This window comes from Salmo salar, chromosome 04 (genome assembly GCF_965601325.2).
Source record: "Salmo salar chromosome 04, fSalSal1, whole genome shotgun sequence".
NCBI classification, from domain to species: Eukaryota; Metazoa; Chordata; class Actinopteri; order Salmoniformes; family Salmonidae; genus Salmo; species Salmo salar.
This window is the reverse complement of record NC_138294.1, coordinates 46,520,894-46,544,577: the sequence shown is the minus strand read 5'-3', so window position 1 is coordinate 46,544,577 and position 23,684 is coordinate 46,520,894. Positions and strand designations below refer to the sequence as shown.

General features: G+C 44.9%; 1 pseudogene; it reads left to right on the top strand.

Annotated features, from left to right (window-relative positions):
- LOC106603024 (uncharacterized) lies at window positions 1-23,255 on the top strand (annotated as a pseudogene).
- Window positions 23,256-23,684: the final 429 nt, after the last annotated feature.

Below are 23,684 nucleotides of genomic sequence, written 5' to 3'. Positions count from 1 at the left end.
ATGGAAACTCTAGAGGGCTAGTGAACTAATGTTATCAATGTAAAAAAACAACAACTCATGGTTCATACTTTATTCAACACTATCAAGAACACTTTATTTCTATTTTGCAGCTCTCATCCAGTCAGTGAGAATAGAGATGACTTGGGAGGACGTCTCCTGTTTGTCTCAGGACGTCTAGTCTGCCCCAGAAACACAGAACTCCACCAGCAAAACCCCAGACTCCAAAGGTCTGTACACAGTGGAGAGCACAGTAAGGATCATAGATCATGTCTCTGACCACACCTACTTCTGCTCTGTCATCTCTGCAGACAAGGCCCAGGTATGGACAGCCTCTATGAGGCAGTAAGGTATGGATCAACATCCTTGGAATGCAGTGTTATGTTTATAAAACCAAGTCTCACGAAAATTCACAGGGAGCAAGTTGTTCTCTCCTAGATTTAGCCTGAAAGGGCATTTTACCAAGAACTGACTAAGCTTGTATTTGATATGCTCCTTGGAACAGGAACTAGGAATTATTGGTCAGTCTATTTAGAGTCTTTCTAGAGAAAACCTTCAACCTGTCTATTTTTACATTTTAGTTATTTAGCAGACGCTCTTATCCAGAGCGACTTACAGTAGTGAGTGCATACATTTCATACATTTTTTTTCTTCTTCCCGTACTGGTCCCCTGTGGGAATTGAACCCACAACCCTGGCGTTGCAAACACCATGCTCTACCAACTGAGCCACACGGGACCTAGAGATATAGTGGTATTTAAAGGCACGTTAAATATGTGCCTCATAAAAGTGTGGTACTTATGGTTAAATATTGTGCTTCTTAGGGGTCATGAAGTTGTTGACAAAGGGGAGAGGTATCATTGACACATGATTTGTGATTTTTAAACTTGCAGAGGTATTGATTGGAGAGTCGAGAGCTGTCCATCCCTTGCATGGCTCCACATAACCTCCAGAACTTCTCCCTCACATGGACCTTCACCAGGACTAATGAGCCCACAGTCATCCTAAACTACGAAAGCAGAACCAGACGGACTTCCAACCTCTGGGAGGGCCGGACTAGACTGGAGCATGACCAGGTTCTGATGGGCAACGGATCCCTCCTTCTTTGCAACCCAGAGAATGAGGAACACACAGGAACCTACACCTGTATATTCTCAGGCTTCCAGAGCAGCCACGTGGAACAAACCCAGGTCAACATTACAGTTACTCCAATAGGTAGGCGCATACTCATTAAATGTATAGGTTTTTTACACTATTCATATACATCGCTACAAACAAAGACAGGCAGATAGTTAATGAAGAAACACAATCTGTTTCACAGTGGAGGATGAGCACAACAGTGAGAGGGGAACAGCAGCCTCTGTAGCCTTCTTTTGGCTTCACAGTTTCTGTTGCAATTCCACGGTGTCTAAGACACAGAGGTAAGTGACTACAGACCTCTAAAAGAACGTGACACCTGATTGTATTTTCACCTATCTTTCCAGTAGGATAGTAAACGATGGACAATTGTAAAGACGGGCGACCGTTGCCTCTAATGGAGACCCTCACATGCAGGTAACCGTAGACTAGAGGGTCATAACAGTAACACGTTTTAAACCGTTCTTGAGGAGGATGACTTGCTGTTCTAAAACGCCGTATTGTTGTGGTGTAGATACAGAAATAATCATGATTGGATCAACATTACACCAACAAGGTCTGGATGAAACAGGGTCCACTGAACATAGACCACATACACCAACGAAATGGAGCAGGTGTGGATGAAACAGGATCCGCTGAACATAGACCACATACACCAACAAAATGGAGCAGGTCTGGATGAAACAGGGACCCCTAAACATTGACCACATAGCCAAGGATTGTACGTATCTGTACCACACACACCAGAGGGTGATATAATACAACCATATGCTCCAAGACCGGATGAATTTGCAAATGATTTTCCAGAGACAGCAGGAGGTTATTCACCAGGATCACATTCGCTGCTGAGTGAGATGCTAGACACAATCGGACCACAAACACCAGGCGATGATGGACCAGAACCACACATAGCAGAGAGTGATGGACTAGGAAATGATGCCTCTATACTTGGAACCTTTGCACAAGACTTTGATGCAACAATATCATACGCCCAAGAAGGGGATATATCGGGACCATGTACATCAGGAGATGATGAAGAAGTAGGACTTCGTCACCGCCACACACATAAGGAGGTCCCGTCCGACCAAACACCAGAGGAGTCGATTCCTCGGGACCAGATGACTCAGAAAGAGGTGCACATGTCCAGGACTAGGTAGTGATGCACCAGGACCTTACATAACAGAGGGTGGTCTACCAGAACTAGACAGCATATCATATTGGAATAGCGATTGAGGAGATACAGTACTTCTCACAGTGGTCACAGCTGATGGATACATGGCTACATCATTATCCTCACAGAGTCCATGTCTAATGCAGACCAATGAGTCCAGACCTATGAACAAAGCTACTGTAGTTGCCTGAGCAAAGTTTGGGATGGGTTGGAATAATGTTGGAACGTAGCACAAATTCCTTGCCCTGTTTGATATTTGCCTTGAGTTACGGTAACCTACTTACATATTCTGACTAACATTTTAATATACACTGCTCAAAAAAATAAAGGGAACACTTAAACAACACAATGTAACTCCAAGTCAATCACACTTCTGTGAAATCAAACTGTCCACTTAGGAAGCAACACTGATTGACAATAAATTTCACATGCTGTTGTGCAAATGGAATAGACAACAGGTGGAAATTATAGGCAATTAGCAAGACACCCCCAATAAAGGAGTGGTTCTGCAGGTGGGGACCACAGACCACTTCTCAGTTCCTATGCTTCCTGGCTGATGTTTTGGTCACTTTTGAATGCTGGCGGTGCTTTCACTCTAGTGGTAGCATGAGACGGAGTCTACAACCCACACAAGTGGCTCAGGTAGTGCAGCTCATCCAGGATGGCACATCAATGCGAGCTGTGGCAAGAAGGTTTGCTGTGTCTGTCAGCATAGTGTCCAGAGCATGGAGGCGCTACCAGGAGACAGGCCAGTACATCAGGAGACGTGGAGGAGGCCGTAGGAGGGCAACAACCCAGCAGCAGGACCGCTACCTCCGCCTTTGTGCAAGGAGGGGCAGGAGAAGCACTGCCAGAGCCCTGCAAAATGACCTCCAGCAGGCCACAAATGTGCATGTGTCTGCTCAAACGGTCAGAAACAGACTCCATGAGGGTGGTATGAGGGCCCGACGTCCACAGGTGGGGGTTGTGCTTACAGCCCAACACCGTGCAGGACGTTTGGCATTTGCCAGAGAACACCAAGATTGGCAAATTCGCCACTGGCGCCCTGTGCGCTTCACAGATGAAAGCAGGTTCACACTGAGCACGTGACAGACGTGACAGAGTCTGGAGACGCAGTGGAGAACGTTCTGCTGCCTGCAACATCCTCCAGCATGACCGGTTTGGCGGTGGGTCAGTCATGGTGTGGGGTGGCATTTCTTTGGGGGGCCGCACAGCCCTCCATGTGCTCGCCAGAGGTAGCCTGACTGCCATTAGGTACCGAGATGAGATCCTCAGACCCCTTGTGAGACCATATGCTGGTGCAGTTGGCCCTGGGTTCCTCCTAATGCAAGACAATGCTAGACCTCATGTGGCTGGAGTGTGTCAGCAGTTCCTGCAAGAGGAAGGCATTGATGCTATGGACTGGCCCGCCCGTTCCCCAGACCTGAATCCAATTGAGCACATCTGGGACATCATGTCTCGCTCCATCCACCAACGCCACGTTGCACCACAGACTGTCCTGGAGTTGGCGGATGCTTTAGTCTAGGTCTGGGAGGAGATCCCTCAGGAGACCATCTGCCACCTCATCAGGAGCATGCCCAGGTGTTGTAGGGAGGTCATACAGGCACGTGGAGGCCACACACACTACTGAGCCTCATTTTGACTTGTTTTAAGGACATTACATCAAAGTTGGATCAGCCTGTAGTGTGGTTTTCCACTTTAATTTTGAGTGTGACTCCAAATCCAGACCTCCATGGGTTGATAAATTGGATTTCCATTGATTATTTTTGTGTGATTTTGTTGTCAGCACATTCAACTATGTAAAGAAAAAAGTATTTAATAAGATTATTTCTTTCATTCAGATCTAGGATGTGTTGTTTAAGTGTTCCCTTTATTTTTTTGAGCAGTATATTTATTAAAGATATCTGGGTCAAGTTGTGTCTTTTCCTGACTCCTTGTTCGTTGCTTGGGCATAGTCACAGGAAACGAGACTGCAGGCTGCCCTGTGTTAAATGAGGTCAACGTATGCATGTTTATCCTGGCCTCACACTGTGGAGGTAACACATCCCATCGGTTGCAACTCGTCCCTGAAATGTATGGAAATGATTGACTGGTCACGTTGCTCTGGTTCTGTGAAAGATGGAATTAAGTTCCCTCATTGCTTAGTAAACCTTATGAATATATTGACCACAAAACACGTATCTTGCATTGACCCTATCATATCTATTGATAACTGAAACCCCAAAGTTAATGTAAGGAGATGACAAGCAGTCTGCATGAAGAACTCATGAAAGATGCGTGTGTGACCCCTGGGTCAGCAGAAAGGGGACATTTGATCTCCCTACAGAACACACAATCTCCTGCTTTTGTTCTGACTGCACTGGTCAGTAAGGAATAAGCACTGTGTGTGTGACCATCACATGAACAGAAACAACACACGAAGTAGTCGGAGAGAATTGCTTGAAAGCATCAGGACATTAGCTCACAGAAGACACAGGGAATTTGTGATCGAAATCACATGAGTTGAATTATCAGTTTCACTTCTCACTTATATCTTCACAACACACACACAGCCACATCCATTTTTCCTTAAAGGCACCTATCCAATCACATGCACCCTCAAGCAAAACAGACACAAATTCTTCCTTGCAACACTACGTAGTTACTTGCTCTCCAACAGATTCCAAAAGGATGGCCAGGCTAAATTGTGCCAGGAAAACCTTTCCCACTAGGCAAAAACTGGTTGAATCAATGTTGTTTGCAAGTCAAATGTTTCTTCTTTAATGTGATGTTGAATCAACGTGGAAAACTGATTGGATTTGCAAAACATCAACATAAGAGAATTGTGTCTTTTTTTCATCCAACATTTAACCTAAATCCAATGACATGGTGCAATTTTTTGTTGATTTCACATTGAATTCACGTTAGTTGACAACTCAACCAAATGTAAATCAAAACTAGACATCGAAATGGCGTCTGTGCCCAGTGGGTTATCCCTGTGTATACACAGGAATTAGGATTCATGTACAGAACCAGTCAAAAGTTTGGACACACCTACTCATTCAAGGGTTTTTCTTTATTTTTACTATTTTCTACATTGTAGAATAATAGTGAAGACATCAAAACTATGAAATAACACATGGAATAATGTAGTAACCAAAAAAGTGTTAAACAAATCAAAATCTATTTTATATTGTAGACCAGGGTGTCACGAACATCGTTGTAATGATGGTCGGACCAAGGCGCAGCGAATGTTGAGTTCCACATTATTTATTAGAAAGAGAAACTAAGCAAAGACAAATAAACAATAAAGAACCGTGACTACAGAGATGCTACGTGCACTAACTCAAAACAATATCTCATAAAAACAGGTGGGACAAACAGCTACTTAAATATGTGTAATGATTATCTTTAGGAGAAGTAGAGGAGTCAGGCGCAGGACACAGTGATCAATGTAAACAAACGTGTTTACTTGAAAAATCAATAAATCTTCTCCTAGGAAAATACATATTGCGGAGAAACACCTCCGACCACACAAAACAGGAAACAATCACCGACAAGACAAACAGGAAATGCAGAGGTTTAAATAATGAACATAATTAGGGAAAATCAAAAACAGGTGTACACAATAAAGACAAAACCAAACGAACAGTGAAACATCGATCGGTGGCAACTAGTAAGCCGGTGACGTCGACCGCCGAACGCCGCCCGAACAAGGAGAGGGGCCGACTTCGGCGGGAGTCGTGACAATATGATCCCCAATTAGAGCCAACGATTACCAGCTGCCTCTAATTGGGAATCATACAAATGACCAACATAGAAAATCAAACCTACAACCCCACATAGAAATAAATAAACTAGATCACCCCCAGTCACGCCCTGAACCACTTCACCATAGAGAAACAATGGCTCTCTATGGTCAGGGCGTGACACAGGGGTTCTTAAACCTTTTCATCCTGGGACCCAAATGAGAAATTCTGTGTTTTCCTGGGACCCAAGCTTATGAAAACATCGGTACATTTCATTGCCCTTATACCTCAAACAAATGCAATATAGACAAATAACTATTAAATGAAATACCCATATAATTAGCGATTCATATTTATTTTTCCCCATTAAAAACACTCTTCCATATCTGTCTCGGTTGGAACTGTTGCTGTTAAAATACAATAAACAATTTTCATTCTGAACTGGAATAAACTGATTGATCATCTAACACAGATATAGACCAGAAAACACACACACACAGTTCTAATGAGAGGTGTGTGGCTGGTTGAAGTTTTCAACAAGCAGGTCTATTCTGGGCTCAGTTTTTGACAGTGCAACCCTGAAGTCATGCCCAGCATTGAATTTGTTTCTGTACTTGTTTTCTAAGTATGCCAGAGTTGAGAACCCTGACTCACATAGGTATGTGGTGCCAAACTGGATCAGAACATCTACTGCTTTCTCAGACAGGCAGGAGACCGCTTCCTGCTGTAGATGTGTGTGTGTTTGCCTCAAAAAGCATCTCGCTTCAATCAGTTTATTCCAGTTCAGAATAAAACATATTACTTGTATTTTAACAGCAACAGTTCAACAATAATTACTACAGCAAGATGCACAGTAGACCTGATCATGTTTCATCGTCATATGTACTGTTACTTATGGTTGCACTATCAGTAGCTAGCTAACTTGCTTTGGCTAACATTAGCTAGCTGGCTATTAGCTGTGTACAAGGGGATTGTTTGAAAGAGAAACTCACATCGACTACTACAAGAGATAGTAAGAATTAACACAAAACAGAGCAAACTAGAATGCTATTTGGCCTTAAACAGAGAGTTCACAGTGGCAGAATACCTGACCACTGTGACTGACTCAAAATTAATGAAAGCTTTGACTATGTACAGACTCAGTGAGCATAGCCTTGCTGTTGAGAAAGGCCGCTGAAGGCAGACCTGGCTCTCAAGAGAGGACAGGCTATGTGCACACTGCCCACAAAATGAGGTGGAAACTGAGCTGCACTTCCTAACCTCCCGCCAAATGTATGACCATATTAGAGACACATATTTCCCTCAGATTACACAGACCCACAAAGAATTTGAAAAATAAATCTAATTTTGATCAACTCCCATCTCTATCGGGTGAAATACCACATTGTGCCATCACAGCAGCAATATTTATTACCTGTTGCCACAAGAAACGGGCAACCAGTGAAGAACAAACACAATTGTAAATACAACCCATATTTATGTTTTTTTCTTTTCCCTTTTGTAGTTTAACTATTTGCACATCGTTACAACACTGTATATAGACATAACATGACATTTCAACTGTCTTTATTCTTTTGGAACTTTTGTGAGTGTAATGTTTACTGTTCATTTTTTATTGTTTATTTCACTTATGTTTATTATCTATTTCACTTGCTTTGGCAATGTAAACATATTTTTCCCATGCCAATAAATCCCCTTGAATTGAATTGAATAATACTCCCTTATTTCTGCTTATCATCACCTGTTATAAAATGACAACAATGCCTTGCTAGCTGACTTACTCTTCCACTGTCGAAGCATTGTTTCCTGAAGCATTCTGCCCTGTTCTGAAAGAACTCTCTGGGTTTACCGTCATGTTGTTGATGTTCCGTTTTGAGAGGCTCATTACTAAGCACTTCCCCGCACAAAACACATTGTGGTTGCTCCTTGTTATTTCTCAAAGTTTGTATTAATCCGTTCACCTACTCTGCGTCTCACAATGACAATGCGGTTGGAACCAAAAATCAAAAATTTGGAATCATCAGACCAAAGGACGGATTTCTACCGGTCTAATGTCCATTGCTTGTGTTTCTTAGCCCAAGCAAGTCTCTTCTTATTATTGGTGTCCTTTGGTAGTGGTTTCTTTGCAGCAATTTGCACATGAAGGTCTGATTCACGCAGTCACCTCTAAACAGTTGATGTTGAGATGTGTCTGTTACTTGAACTCTGTGAAGCATTTATTTGGCTGCAATTTCTGAGGCTGGTAACTATAATGACCTTATCCTCTGCAGCAGAGGTAACTCTGGGTCTTCCTTTCCTGTGGCGGTCCTCACTAGCACCAGTTTCATCATAGCGCTTGATGGCTTCTTTAAATTTTCGTATTGACTGACATTCATGTCTTAAAGTAATGAAGATGATGCCGGAGGGGTTGGCTGTCGTTTTATGGGCTTTTATTAACCAACAACGCTATTTTGTTTGTTTTTTCGCATTGCTTGTAACTTATTTTGTACATAATGTTGCTGCTACCGTCTATTATGACCAAAAATAGCTTCTGGACATCAGAACAGCGATTACTCACCTTGAACTGGAGGAATAATTTTTCTTTAATGAGTTGGACGAGAGGGATTTTCTCCAGACACCCGACAAGGCCCTCATCCACACCATTTGCAGGAGAAAGAGACGGAGGTATCACGGAAGGAGATCGGGGTGCCTTATAAGGATATAGCAACGAGTGGCTAATCTGCCTTTGCCATCGGTACTATTGGCCAACGTACAGTCGCTGGATAATAAAGTGGACGAACTACAAGCACGTATATTCTACCAACGGGACATTAAATACTGTAGCATCTTATGTTTCACCGAGTCGTGCCTGAACGACGACATGAATAACATACAGCTGTTATACACTGTATTGGCAGGATAGAACAGCAGCCTCTGGTAAGACAAGAGGTCTATGTATATTTGTAAACAACAGCTGGTGCACGATATCTAAGGAAGTTTCGCCTGAGATAGAGTATCTCAAGATAAGCTGTAGACCACACTATCTACCTAGAGAGTTTTCATCTATATTCGTCATAGCTGTCTATTTACCACCACAAACCAATGCTGGCACTAAGACCGCACTCAATGAATGAGCTGTAAACGGCCATAGGCAAAGAGGAAAACGCTCATCCAGAGGGGAAAAAAACTCTAGACCCCCTTTACTCCACACACAGAGATGCGTACAAAGCTCTCCCTCGCCCTCCATTTGGCAAATCTGACCATAATTCTATCCTCCTGATTCCTGCTTACCACCAAAAACTAAAGCAGGAAACGACAGACCAAGTCAATAAAAAAGTGGTCAGATGAAGCGAATGCTAAGCTGCAGGACTGTTTTGCTAGCACAGACTGGAATATGTTCCGGGATTCTTCCGATGGCATTGAGGAGTACACCACATCAGTCGCTGGCTTCATCAATAAGTGCATTGATGACGTCATCCTCACAGTGACAGTATGTACATACCTCAACCAGAAGCCACGGATTACAGGCAACATCCCCACTGAGCTAAAGGGTAGAGCTGCCGCTTTCAAGGAGCGGGACTCTAACCCGGAAGCTTGTAATAAATCCCGCTCTGCCCTCCAACGAACCATCAAACAGGCAAAGTGTCAATACAGGACTACAATCGAATCGCACTACACCAGCTCCGATGCTTGTTGGATGTGGTAGGGCTTGCATACTATCACAGACTACAAAGGGAAGCACAGCCACGAGCTGCCCAGTGACACAAGCCTACTAGACGAGCTAAATTACTTCTACGCTCGCCGATGTGAGTAACATCTTTAAACAGGTCAACATTAACAAGGCCGCAGGGCCAGACGGATTACCAGGATGTGTACTCTGAGCATGCGCTGGCCAACCGGCAAGTGTCTTCACTGTGGCTCAGTTGGTAGAGCATGGTGTTTGCAACGCCAGCGTGGTGTGTGCAACGCCAGGGTTGTGGGCTCGATTCCCACGGGGGGCCAGTACAAAAAAGGCAGAGGTGTACGTTTTCATGATTAACATACAGGAACTCAAATCCTTTTGTTCACCCGACCATCACAATCAAATGCAGACCGCATTTCCTCCCAAGATAATTATCTTCGATCATTGTCACAGCCTCATATATTCCCCCTCAAGCAGATACCACAACGGCTCTCAAGGAACTACACTGGACTTTGTGCAAACTGGAAACCGCATATCCTGAGGCTGTATCTATTGTAGCTGGGGACTTAAATAAAGCAAATCTTAGGAAAACGCTGCCGAAGTTTTATCAACACAATGCCTGCCCAACTTGCGCATCAAGAACTCTCCATTTATTGCTACTCTCCCTTCCGGTACGGCTACAAGGCCCTCCCCGCCCTCCCTTCGAAAAATCAGATCACGCTTCCATCCTTCTCCTCCCTTCCTAGGCAAAAACTCAAACAAGAGGTACCCGTGGTAAGGACTGTTCAACGCTGGTCTGACCAATTGGAATCCATGCTTCAGACTATTTGATCACGCTGACTGGGATATGTTCCTGGTTGCCTCTGAGAATAACATTGACATATACACTGACATGGTGACTGAGTTCATCAGGAAGTGTATAGGGGATGTTGTTCCCACTGGATAGGATTAAAACCTATCCAAACCTGAAAACCGTGGATAGATGGCAGCATTCGCGCAAAAGTCAAAGCGTGAACCATCGCATTTAAACAGACAAGGTGACTGGGAATTTGTTTGAGTACAAACAGTCCAGTTATGCCCTTCGTACGGCAATCAAACAGGCAAAACGTCAGTACAGAGACAAAGTGGAGTCACAATTCAACAGCTCAGACACGAGACGTACAGTATGTGGTAGGGACTCCAGAAAATCACATCGCAGAACCCGACGTCTTGATCCCTGTACAAGCTAACCACCTCCTCGCCCGCTTCGAGGAAAACACACAGTGCCGCTGATGTAGGCCATCACCGCTCCCGTGGACTATGAGCTCTCGTTCTCCGTGGCCCATGTGAGTAAGACATTTAAGTGTATTAAGATACCTAGTCAGTTTTACGACTGAATGCATTCAACTGAAATGTGTCTTGTGCATTTAACCTGTTAGGGCTAGGGGGCAGTATTGACACGGCTGGATAAAAAACATACCCGATTTAATCTGGTTACCACTCCTACCCAGTAACTAGAATATGCATATACTTATTACATATGGATAGAAAACACCCGAAAGTTTCTAAAACTGTTTGAATGGTGTCTGTGAGTATAACAGAACTCAAATGGCAGGTCAAAACCTGAGAGATTCCTTTACAGGAAGTGGCCTGTCTGACCATTTCTTGAACTTCTTTTCCATCTCTATCATTTACTAAGGATCTCTGCTCTAACGTGACACTTCCCACATCGTCCATAGGCGCTCAGAGCCCGGGAAAAAACAGAATGTCGTCATTCCAGCCCCAGGCTGAAACACATTATCGCCTTTCTCAAGTGGCCGATCAAGGGACTCTGGGCTTATGCGCATGACCCGACCGCCCCCGCCTTTGTGATTTTTTCCTCTGTTTGCCGAAAAGGAGATTCCCTGTCGGAATATTATCGCTTTTCTACGAGAAAAATGGCGTAAAAATTGATTTTAAACAGCGGTTGACATGCTTCGAAGTACGGTAATGGAATATTTAGAATTTTATTGTCACGAATTGCGCCATGCGCGCGACACTTCTTTACTACATTACAGCCTTATTCTAAAATTGATTAAATAAAATGTTTTCCTCATCAATCTAAACACAATACCTATAATGGCAAAGCGAAAACAGACTTTTAGAAATTTTTGCAAATGTATAAAAAATATTAAAAATTAAATACCATATTTACATAACTACTCAGAGCTTTTGTTAGGAGACTCGAAATTGAGCTCAGGTGCATCCTCTTTCCATTGATCATCTTAATTGGAGTCCACCTGTGGTAAATTCAAATTGATTGGACATGATTTGGAAAGACACACACCTGTCTATATAAGGTCCCACAGTTGACAGTACATGTCAGAGCTAAAACCAAGCCATGAGGTCGAAGGAATTGTCCATAGAGCTCCGAGACAGGAAAAGGGCCTTGGTCAGGGAGGTGACCAAGAACCCGATGGTCACTCTGACAGAGCTCCAGAGTTCATCTGTGGAGATGGGAGAACCTTCCATATGGACAACCATCTCTGCAGCACTCCACCAATCAGGCCTTTATGGTAGAGTGGCCAGACGGAAGCCACTCCTCAGTAAAACGCACATGACAGCCTGCTTGGAGTTTGCCAAAAGGCATCTAAAGGACTTTCAGACCATGAGAAACAAGATTCTCTGGTCTGATGAAACCAAGCTTGAACTCTTGGCCTGAATGCGAAGCGTCACGTCTGGAGGAAACCTGGCACCATCCCTACAGTGAAGCATGGTGGTGGCAGCATCATGCTGTGGGTATGTTTTTCAGCGGCAGGGACTGGGAGACTAGTCAAGATCAAGGGAAAGATGAACGGAGCAATGTACAGAGAGATCCTTGATGAAAACCTGCTCCAGAGCGCTCAGGACCTCAGAGTGTGGCGAAGGTTCACTTTCCAACAGGACAACGACCCTAAGCACACATTCAAGACAACGCAGGAGTGTCTTTGGGACAAGTATCTGAATGTCCTTGAGTGGCCCAGCCAGGGCCCAGACTTGAACCCGATCAAACATCTATGGAGAGACCTGAAAATAGCTGTGCAGCGACGCTCCCCATCCAACCTGACAGAGCTTGAGAGGATCTGCAGAGAAGAATGGGAGAAACTCCCCAAATACAGGTGTGCCAAGCTTGTAGCATCATATCCAAAGAAGACTCAAGGCTGTAATCGATGCCAAGGGTGCTTCAACAAAGTACTGAGTAAAGGGTCTGAATACTTAAAAATGTCTAAAAACCTGTTTTTTCAGTGTCATTATGGGGTATTGTGTGTAGATTGATGAGGGGGAAAAACAAAGACGATACGCTCATGTAACACTGAAAAAAAGTGTTATGAATGCACCACAAACATCTTTCCAGGATGTTGCTGCATCCTCTTCCCAACAAAGCCTCGTCCAACACCACGGGTAGGGTAATGGTATTCATCTGCGAAAGTGGAGCTTTGCTTTAATGTCAAGTCATATTGTTGCTACCTTAGCTATTGTGCGTACTAGCTAACACATGCTACTCAACAGTAACGCTAGCATATTGACATGCATGGTATTAAAAGACAGCAATGTCATCATTCAAAATGATGTGATTAAAATATCCAGCAAATCATTAGCTATTATCATGTTTCAGGAGAAGACCCAGAAGCAGACAGTGTCGAAGTAACACAAGTTTATTACTAGAACAGGGGGCAGGCAAAACGACAGGCAGGCAGAGGTCAGTAATCCAGAGCAGAGTCCAAAAGGTACAGAACGGCAGGCAGTCTCAGGGTCAGGGTAGGCAGAGGTCAATAATCAAGGGTGGTGTGACAAGGTACAGAACGTCAGGCAGGCTCAGGGCAGGCAGAATGGTCAAAACCGGAAAAACAGGAACTAGAAAAAGACAGGAGCAAGGGGAAAACCGCTGGTAGGCTTGATGAACAAAACTAACTGGCAACAGACCAACAGAGAACACAGGTATAAATACACTGGGGGAGGATAGGCGACACCTGGAGGGGGGTGGAGACAAGCACAAAGACAGTTGAAACAGATCAGGGTGTGACAGCTATCACATTCAATGTGCAAAAATATGATAGCTAATGTTAGCTATCTAGCTAGTTAAGCACCTGCCACTAGCTAGCTAGCTAGTCGGTGGCACTGAAAGGTTGAAACTGATATAGCAAAGTTTCAGTCTATGAACTGATAGTTGCCTAAACAGAGAGCTCCTGTAAATATACTGAACAAAAATATCAACTCAGCGTTCAACAATTCTGAAGAGTTTACCGAGTTACAGTTCAGATAAGGAAATCAGTCAATTGAAATGAATTCATTAGGACCTAATCTATGGATTTCACATGACAGGGCATGGTTGCATCCATGGGTGGGCCTTGGAGGGCATAGGCACACTCGCTTGGCAGCCAAGCCCGCCCACTGGGGAGCTAGGCCCAGCAAATCAGAATGAGTTTTCCCCACAAAAGGGCTTTATTACAGACAAAATACTCCTCAGCGATGCTGTTTAATCAGTCTTTTGATATGCCACACCTGTCAGGTGGATGGATTATCTTGGCAAAGGAGAAATGCTCACTAACAGGGTTGGAAACAAATGTGTGCACAAAATTTGAGAGAAATAAGCTTTTTGTGCGTATGGAACATTTCTGCATTTTTTTATTTTAGCACATGAAACAAGGGACCAACACTTTACATGTTGCGTTTAGATTTTTGTTTCTGTTTTCTATGGCCTTTTTTTAATTGGTTGTTTTTTTATAACATTGACTTTAAATTGCATATTTCTGGTTGTTTTGACCCACAGATTTGCAGATAGACTGGCAGGTCTACTCTTTTTTGGTTTGGCTAGGTAGCAGCTGGCTAAGTGTTTTTGTTCCAGTGATGCATCTGGACACTGTACCAGCTTTTTTGTTTTACCTGGCTACTGGTTCTTTTTAAAACATCAATTGAAGAGTCCAGAGGAATGCAGCGCTGAGGAAGAGGGCTCGTAGTGAGGACGACTGAATGCTAATCTGAACTGTGTGGGGTGAGCTTTCTGGCGCCCAAATTGCTGAGGCATCACCCAAGTGGGAGTGTGAAGGAGAAGAAGTCCAGTTTCTACACGACTCAGGCTGGTTTCCCCGAGTAGCCCTCTACAAGATCGTCACCAGACTCCATCTACATCAACCATCTCCCTGACCAACTTCCTGTGATTAAGACAACTATAGCTAGGCTACTCATGAAGTATTGCTTGTTTGTTTTTGATTTTGAAGCGATTTGAGATTGTTATGAATTGCGCTATAGAAATGTAATAAATTATTTGTTATTATTATCCCATAGAACAGTGTTTCCCTACTCCAATCCTCGAGTACACCAAACAGCACACATTTTTGTTGTAGCCCGGGACAAGCACACCTGATTCAACCAATCATCAAGCCATCAATGAGTTGATTCAGGTGAGTTTGTGCAGGGCTACAACAAAAATGTGTGCTGTTCTTGGGTGTACTCAAGGACTGGAGTTGGGAAACACTGCCATAAAACAGGACATTGCTAACAAGGCATCAATTAGCTAACACAATTCAAAGTTTATTAGGAAGTTAAATCAATAAGTTAGACACTCACTGGACAACTTTGGTAGGTAGATCGCTTGGGTTCCATTTCCAACAGATTTTTTTCTCCACCTGACAATTCGTCAACAGTTACTAGTCATGGGACTGTGTTCACCAGAAACAACTTCTTGTAAACTGTTTGTCACTGGTGGAAATACATATTGTTACCACAGGTTTGCCACAGATTACAATAGAATGTTGAGAGAATTGTTTGCCAGAAGAAAAAAACTCTGGTGAACTGTTTGCAACTAGCGGCAATAAATATTATTGTTACCAAAGGTTTGTCGCAAACAGACATATAGCCCACTAGAAAGACTCACTCTGGACCATTTCCGGAGCCTAAACACAGTATGGGTGTTTTGACCTGCGATAACAAAGCTGAGTGAACACACAATCTGTTTCTGCTTAGGTGGGTTTTTAAACAGAGTGGCTAAGGGGTGCATAATCCAAGAGATTTGGTGTCTAAGGGGGAGACATCCTACAAGTCACAGACAGGAATGTACTTCTTTGCAAATGTTTACTTTTGTGAACCGCACCACAGACACTGGCCCTAGGCGGCCGTTCCATCTGTGTTTTACTGACCCAGGGAAACGTCTCTGTTCAGCGTGGTGTCAGACAGGGTGATCTGGAGATGTTGTGTAAAGTCCAGACTCAGCTTGGTATAGAGGCCACTATTTTCACACTGTGACAGTGTTGCACAGGCCATTCCTCACATAGATGTAAATGGTCTCACAATACAGCATCAAGCACCCTACTGACCTGATGTGCTCCCAGGTACATGAATCACTTTTGTACTGTGATCCACTGTCTGATTGTCGTATTAGCTTAAACGTGTTTCTAACTTCTCGTAGTTTTCTGATTATCTGTGGATTTAGGTTGTAGTCCATCCCAAACCGCACTGGAGTTTGCATTTGTATTTATTAAGGATTCCCATTAGCCGCTCTTCCTGGGGTCCTGCAACATGAAGGCAGTTAAATACAATTACAAAGTTATGGAATAATATGACGGTATAAACAGTGACCTGACTGTTCCTCATTTTCTCTCCTGAAACACTCGCATTCCTTTTTTCCAACACATTCTCCTTCCTACTGTCATTCCGTCTTTCTCTGTCTCTATCTGTGTGTGTGTGTGTGTGTGTGTGTGTGCATGTCTATGACTAGGCTAGCATCACTCTCTGTTGGTTTGTAGGACTCAGACACAAGCAGCTGTACAGCTAGCTGCCAGTCTAGCAGCTTCATGGTGAGTACACACATACACACACAAACATACACACGCTCTCTCTCTCTCTGTTTTTTTAGAGCTTGGGTCACAGCAGAACTCCAGGACTCTACCTCACTCTCTCTTCCCAACAGAGGCCATCACTGGACCTGATTGAGACTGGAGGAGGCCTGAAGGTGCAGATGACCGCCTCACATGGCCATCCTCGGCAGTGGCCGGCTCAGTGTGGCCATCACCCTTATAACCCTAAATTAAGGGATGTCCTATATACACATACACACACAAATAAATAACCCAGATGCATTTACATAAATAAAGGCCAGCTGATATCTAGAGAACACACACATAGTTCTGTACACTTCCTCTTACCTCCCCAAGGGATCTACTGAACTGCAAGTGGCCCGGTGTGAGTGTCTCTCTTGGCTGCTACACTCTTAGAAAAAAGGGTTCCTAAAGGGTTCTTTGGCTGTCCCCATAGGAGAACCTTTTTTGGTTCCAGGTAAAACCCTTTTTGGTTCCATGTAAAACCCTCTGTGGAAAGGGTACTACATGGAACCCAAAAGGGTTCTACCTGGAACCAAAAAGGTTTATTCAAAATGGATTGCCAGAATATCAGCGCATAGTTTTGTGCCTTTTAAATGTAAAACCAGTGTTATATTTAGACGGCCAATAACAGTACAGAATCCTACTCTATTTATGAAAGAGAATGTGTTACTGTTTCAAGTAGGGTTCTGTAGAGATACGACGTTGTAGCTTTCAAAGACCAGACTTTTCTGTCTATCAACACACACACACACACACACACACACACACACACACACACACACACGTTAAGGGGTCCAGATTAAAGCATACAGCAATAGAAATAGTTTAGGCTGATCTGAACCACTCTGGCCTTGTCTCAGGATATAATCTCCTGTAGTTTGAGGGAGGAAAACAAACTGTGAGAATGAATAGTTTCCTGTCCATGGTTACCCATCAGGCCAGGCTGTTGACATAGGCCCGCCCTATTGTGATTGGGCGAGGCTCTTGGTGGGGTGAGACGTCACATATGCTCTGACTCAGACTCTCCCTAGGAGTATTACTGAAGCTGATCATACACCCACTCCTCTATCTCCTCCCCTCCTCTGATCCTTCTCACTAGGATCTCCCTAGCCTGCGTGGGAACAGGTAAATATTTACAGTAGTAGGGGGAGTAGTCGATAGAGATTTCTATGCACGCCGTTTCTAGGCACACAAATATAGTAAGCAGGGTGTCTGTCTGATCCAACTCTTTATGCCAGTATTCGCTCCCCTCCTCCACATGCAGTGCATGAAATAACATTCCATACCGACTTGTTCACCACTCAACTGCTACTCATCATCTCTGCATCATTGGTTTGACAGATAAAAACCAGGTTGGACTGTGTGTTGGATTGTGTTGCGCTGGTATATGTTGATTCAAACGTTGGTGTGTTTAATACTGTATACTGTCACACACTAATACTGAGCGTGTGTGCCTATGTGACGCTAATACTGTATGCATTAGTGTGTATGTGTGTGTGTGTGTGTGTGTGTGTTGAGAGAGATTTTTAACAGACTCCAGAGCAGTGTCTGGAAGTAATCAGCGGGTCTGGGCTGCGCTCCAGCGCCCCCTCCACATGATGAAACAGGAGTTGTGAGTGTAATGGAGAGCAGAGCCTGAAGGGTTTCAGTGGGTGAGACCCCTTCCATCCGCTAGTCTTGAAAACCTGACCGTAGGCAACAGTGACCACACTGTCAAGCTTTTCCCTGTAAATTCAGAGCTACCAGCTTAATACTGTAATTGTGTGTTACTGTAAAATATATTACAGCATCACTTGGGTAAATTTACAGCAGAGGCGTGCCTCTGAGTTCTGAGGCGGTGGAACACACAACGGGACAGTTTGGAGAGGAGAGCTCCCAGGAGAGAGACGTCAGTGCAGCATCGGGTGTTCATCATGGGGCTCTGTAACAATCCTCCTCAGTTCTGATTGGTCAGTTCTTCTCACCCCTAGGACAAGCATAGACAGATAAAGAATAGAATGAAAGGTTGAGAGCACCAGGGCTGTTACTCTGTGGGTAAAAGATTGGTGACAAGGGACATATCAAGCTGGTGTGTGCGTGCGTGTGTGTGTGTGCATGTACTTACCTCACTAGAGGCTTTCATTCAAACTCAGTGAGAGCTATTGGAAGAATGGGGCAAAGTAGGTATTGAGAACAGCTGGCTTCCTCTGGGCCACCTTGTCCTCTGTACACCCATATATCCATTAGAATCTCAGCAAAAACAGAAACGTTCTCTCACTGTCAACTGCGTTTATTTTCAGCAAACGTAACATGTTTAAATATTTGTATGAACATAACAAGATTCAACAACTGAGACATAAACTTAACAAGTTCCACAGACATATGGCTAAAATAAATGGAATAATGTGTCCCTGAATAAAGGGGGGTCAAAATCAAAAGTAACAGTCAGTATCTGGTGTGGCCACCAGCTGCATTAAGTACTGCAGTACATCTCCTCATGGACTGCACCAGATTTGCCAGTTCTTGCTGTGAGATGTTACCCCACTCTTCCACCAAGGCACCTGCAAGTTCCCGGACATTTCTGGGGAGAATGGCCCTAGCCCTCACCTTCCAATCCAACAGGTTCCAGACATGCTCAAAAGGATTGAGGTTCGGGCTCTTAGCTGGCCATGGCAGAACACTGACATTCCTGTCTTGCAAGAAATCACGCACAGAATGAGCAATATGGCTGGTGGCATTGTCATGCTGGAGGGTCATGTCAGGATGAGCCTGCAGGAAGGGTACCACATGAGGGAGGAGGATGTCTTCCCTGTAATGCACAGCGTTGAGATTGCCTGGAACGATAACAAGCTTAGTCCTATGATGCTGTGACACACCGCCCCAGACCATGACGGACCCTCCACCTCCAAATCGATCCCGCTCCAGAGTACAGGCCTCGGTGTAACGCGCATTCCTTCGACGATAAACGCAAATCCGACCATCACCCCTGGTGAGACAAAACCGTGACTCGTCAGTGAAGAGCACTTTTTGCCAGTCCTGTCTGGTCCAGCGATGGTGGGTTTGTGCCCATAGGCGACGTTGTTGCCGGTGATGTCTGGTGAGGACCTGCCTTACAACAGGCCTACAAGCCCTCAGTCCAGCCTCTCTCAGCCTATTGCGGGCAGTCTGAGCACTGATGGAGGGATTGTGCATTCCTGGTGTAACTCGGGCAGTTGTTGTTGCCATTCTGTACCTGTCCCGCAGGTGTGATATTCGGATGTACCGATCCTGTGCAGGTGTTGTTACACATGGTCTGCCACTGTGAGGACAATCAGCTGTACGTCCTGTCTCCCTGTAGCGCTGTCTTAGGTGTCTCACAGTACGGACATTGCAATTTATTGCCCTGGCCACATCTGAAGTCCTCATGCCTCCTTGCAGCATGCCTAAGGCATGTTCACGCAGATGAGCAGGGACCCTGGGCATCTTTCTTTTGGTGATTTTCAGAGTCAGTAGAAAGGCCTCTTTAGTGTCCTAAGTTTTCATAACTGTGACCTTAATTGCCTAACGTCTGTAAGCTGTTAGTGTCTTAACGACCGTTCCACAGGTGCGTGTTCATTCATTGTTTATGGTTCATTGAAAAGGCATGGGAAACAATGTTTAAACCCTTTACAATGAAGATCTGTGAAGTTATTTGTATTTTTACAAATTATCTTTGAAAGACAGGGTCCTGAAAAGGGACGTTTCTTTTTTAGCTGAGTTTAGTTTATGATTTGAATTGAGGCATTGAACAAATACAGTGCCATCGGAAGGTATTCAGACTCTTTGACTTTTTCAACATTTTGTTAGGTTATAGCCTTATTCTAAAATTGATTAAATTGTTTTTTTCCTCATTAATCTACACACAATACACCATAATGACAAAAAAAATTAAATATCACATTTACATAAGTATTTTGACCCTTTACTCAGTACTTTGTTGAAGCAACTTTGACAGCCTCGAGTCTTCTTGGGTATAACACTACAAGCTTGGCACACCTGTATTTGAGAAATTTCTCCCATTCTTCTCTGCAGATCATCTCAAGCTCTGTTAGGTTGGATGGGGAGAGTTGCTGCACAGCTATTTTCAGGTCTCTCTTGATCGGGTTCAAGTCCGGGCTCTGGCTGGGCCACACAAGGACATTTGTCCCGAAGCCACTCCTGCGTTGTCTTGGCTGTGTGTTTAGGGTAATTGTCCTGTTGGAAGGTGAACCTTAGCCCCAGTCTGAGGTACTGAGCACTCTGGAGCAGGTTTTCATCAAGGATCTCTGTACTTTGCTCTGTTCATATTTGCCTCGATCCTGACTAGTCTCCCAGTCCCTGACGCTGAAAAACATCCCTATAGCATGATACTGCCACCACCATGCTACACCGTAGCGATGGTGCCAGGTTTCCTCCAGACGTGACGCTTCGCATTCAGGCCAAAGAGTTCAATCTTGGTTTCATCAGACCATGTTTCTCATGGTCTAAGAGTCTTTAGGTGGTTTTTGGCAAACTCCAAGCTGGCTGTCGTGCCTTTTACTGAGGAGTGGCTTCCGTCTGGCCACTCTACCATAAAGGCCTGATTGGTGGAGTACTGCAGAGATGGTTGTCCTTCTGGAAGGTTCTCCCATCTCCACAGAGGAACTCTGGAGCTCTGTCAGAGTCACCTCCCTGACCAAGGCCCTTCTCCCCCGATTGCTCAGTTTTGCTGTGCGGCCAGATCTAGGAAAAGTCTCGGTGGTTCCAAACTTCTTCCATTTAAGAATGATGGAGGCCACTGTGTTCTTGGGACCTTCAATGTTGCAGACATTTTTTGTTACCCTTCCCCAGACCTGTGCCTCGACACAATCCTATCTCGGAGCTCTACAGACAATTATTTCGACCTCGTTGTCACTGGTGTAGAGAGGAGAAGGCAGGAGGCAGTCGCAGGTTTAGAACTACTAGATTTATTTAAGCACCATAGATCAAAGCGGGACGAAACCCAAACTCTGTTGTGCTCAAAATATATCTTCATGAACAAAAAGGCACAGGGCGAACCCAAAGTGCAAAATATAAAGTATAGTAGCATAGATTCCTCTCAGAATAACAAATAACATTTACAATGACGACAAAGACAAATGGCAGAAGGAGTATATATACAGTGATAGAGTGGGGATTGGAACCAGGTGTGTATAATGATGAAGACCGGGGTTGATGAGTGAAGGGCGTTTGCCAGCAGTAGGTTCAGCAGTAGCTAGAAGGCCGGCGACGCCGAACGTCTGAGCTGGCCTTGGTCTGGACAGACCATAGAAATTTGGATTATCTCCGTACAGCCAAGCGCCTTGACTCCAGGCAGGCCCGGTGGGCTCTCTTGTTTACAAGATTCAACTTCACCATTTCCTTCCTCCCAGGGTCCAAAAATGTGAAGCCTGACGCCTTCTCCCGCCTATACAGTTCCTCTGCCAAGGAAACGGCCCAGCTCATGGTGCAGCACGTATTCCAGATCCATGGACTCCCGGTGGATATGGTTTCCGACTGGGGTCCTCAGTTCTCGTCTCAGTTTTGGAAGGCGTTCTGCACCCTTATTGGGGCGTTGGCCAGCCTATCCTCCGGATTTTATCCCCAATCTAACGGCCAGTCGGAGCAAGCTAACCAGGACCTGGAGACCACCCTAAGATGCCTGGTCTCAACCAACCCCACTACTTGGAGCCGACAACTGGTCTGGGTGGAGTATGCCTGGAACACCCTTCCCTGTTCAGCCATGGGACTCTCCCCTTTTGAGTGCTCCATGGGGTATCAGCCTCCGCTCTTCCCAGAATAAGAACTGGAAGTCAACGTACCCTCGGCCCAGATGTTTGTCCGCCACTGTCGACGTACCTGGAGAAGAGCTCGGGTAGCACTTCTCAAGACCAACTCCAGGTATTGTCAACAAGCAGACCGTCGCCGGACTCCAGCTCCCCGCTGCCTTATTGTGCAGAGGGTATGGCTGTCCACACGGGACCTGCCCCTTCCGGTAGAGTCCCGCAAACTGTCCCCCGTTTCATTGGGCCTTTTTCCATCTCTAGAATCCTTAGTTCCACTGTTGTCCGTTTTTTGTTACCCCGTACCCTCCGTATTCACCTTACTTTCCATGTGTCTAGGATTAAGCCCGTGTCTCACAGTCCTTTGTCTTCTGTCTCCAGGCCCATCCCCCGTCCCCATGCCATTGATGGCCATCCAGCATACACGGTAAAACGCCTCCTGGGTGTTCGACCATGGGGCATGGGTTTCCAGTACCTGGTTGACTGGGAGGGTTACGGCTCGGAGGAGAAGTGCTCGGTTTCCGCTAGAGACATCCTGGATCCAGCCCTCATCCCCGACTTCCACCGCCGACACCCCGGTCAACCAGGTATGTGCCCAGGTAGGTCGCCAGGTGGCGCCCCTAGAGGGGGACGGGGGGTATTGTCACACCCTGATCTGTTTCACCTGTCCTTGTGATTGTCTCCACCCTCTCCAGGTGTCGCTTATTATCCCTGGTGTATATATCCCTGTGTTTCCTGTCTCTCTATGCCTGTTTGCCAAGTCAACCAGCGTTTTTCCTTGCTCCTATTTTTTCCCAGTCTTTTGGTTCTAGTCCTCCTGGTTTTGACCCTTGCCTGTCCTGACTCTGAACCCACCTGCCTGACCACTCTGCCTGTTCTGTCTTCAAGCCTGTCTATCCCCTTGTACTGTTTGGACTCAGATCTGGTTACTGAATCCCTGCCTGGCCTGACCTCGAGACTGCCCTTCGTCTGGTACTGTTTTGGACTCTGACCCGGTTTATGAACTCTCGCCTGTCCCCGACCTACCTTTTGCCTACCCCTTGGATTAATAAATATTGGCGCTCAACCATCTACTTCCTGTGTCTGCATTTGGGTCTCGCCTTGTGTCCTGATATCTACAGTATTAATGCTTTAAAAAACCTATACTGTATTTGCCTGTGCGTTCTGTGTTTTACTGTTACAGAAACGTTTTAAAGTGTAGGGTCTGGTTTCAATTATGGACTCTTTTGGCAACTTCGATAATAAGGGAAAAAAAATTCTGGGGTGAGTCCTCTTCAGACAGACAACCCTCCTAACAAATCATGAGGCAGACATGCCAGAACGTAACGAACCAAAACCAAAGTTTGCAGTGGTTTTAGTGAAATAAAAATAACCTCTGATCTCTAGCTACTATTTAGTATTTTATTCAAACAGATAAGGT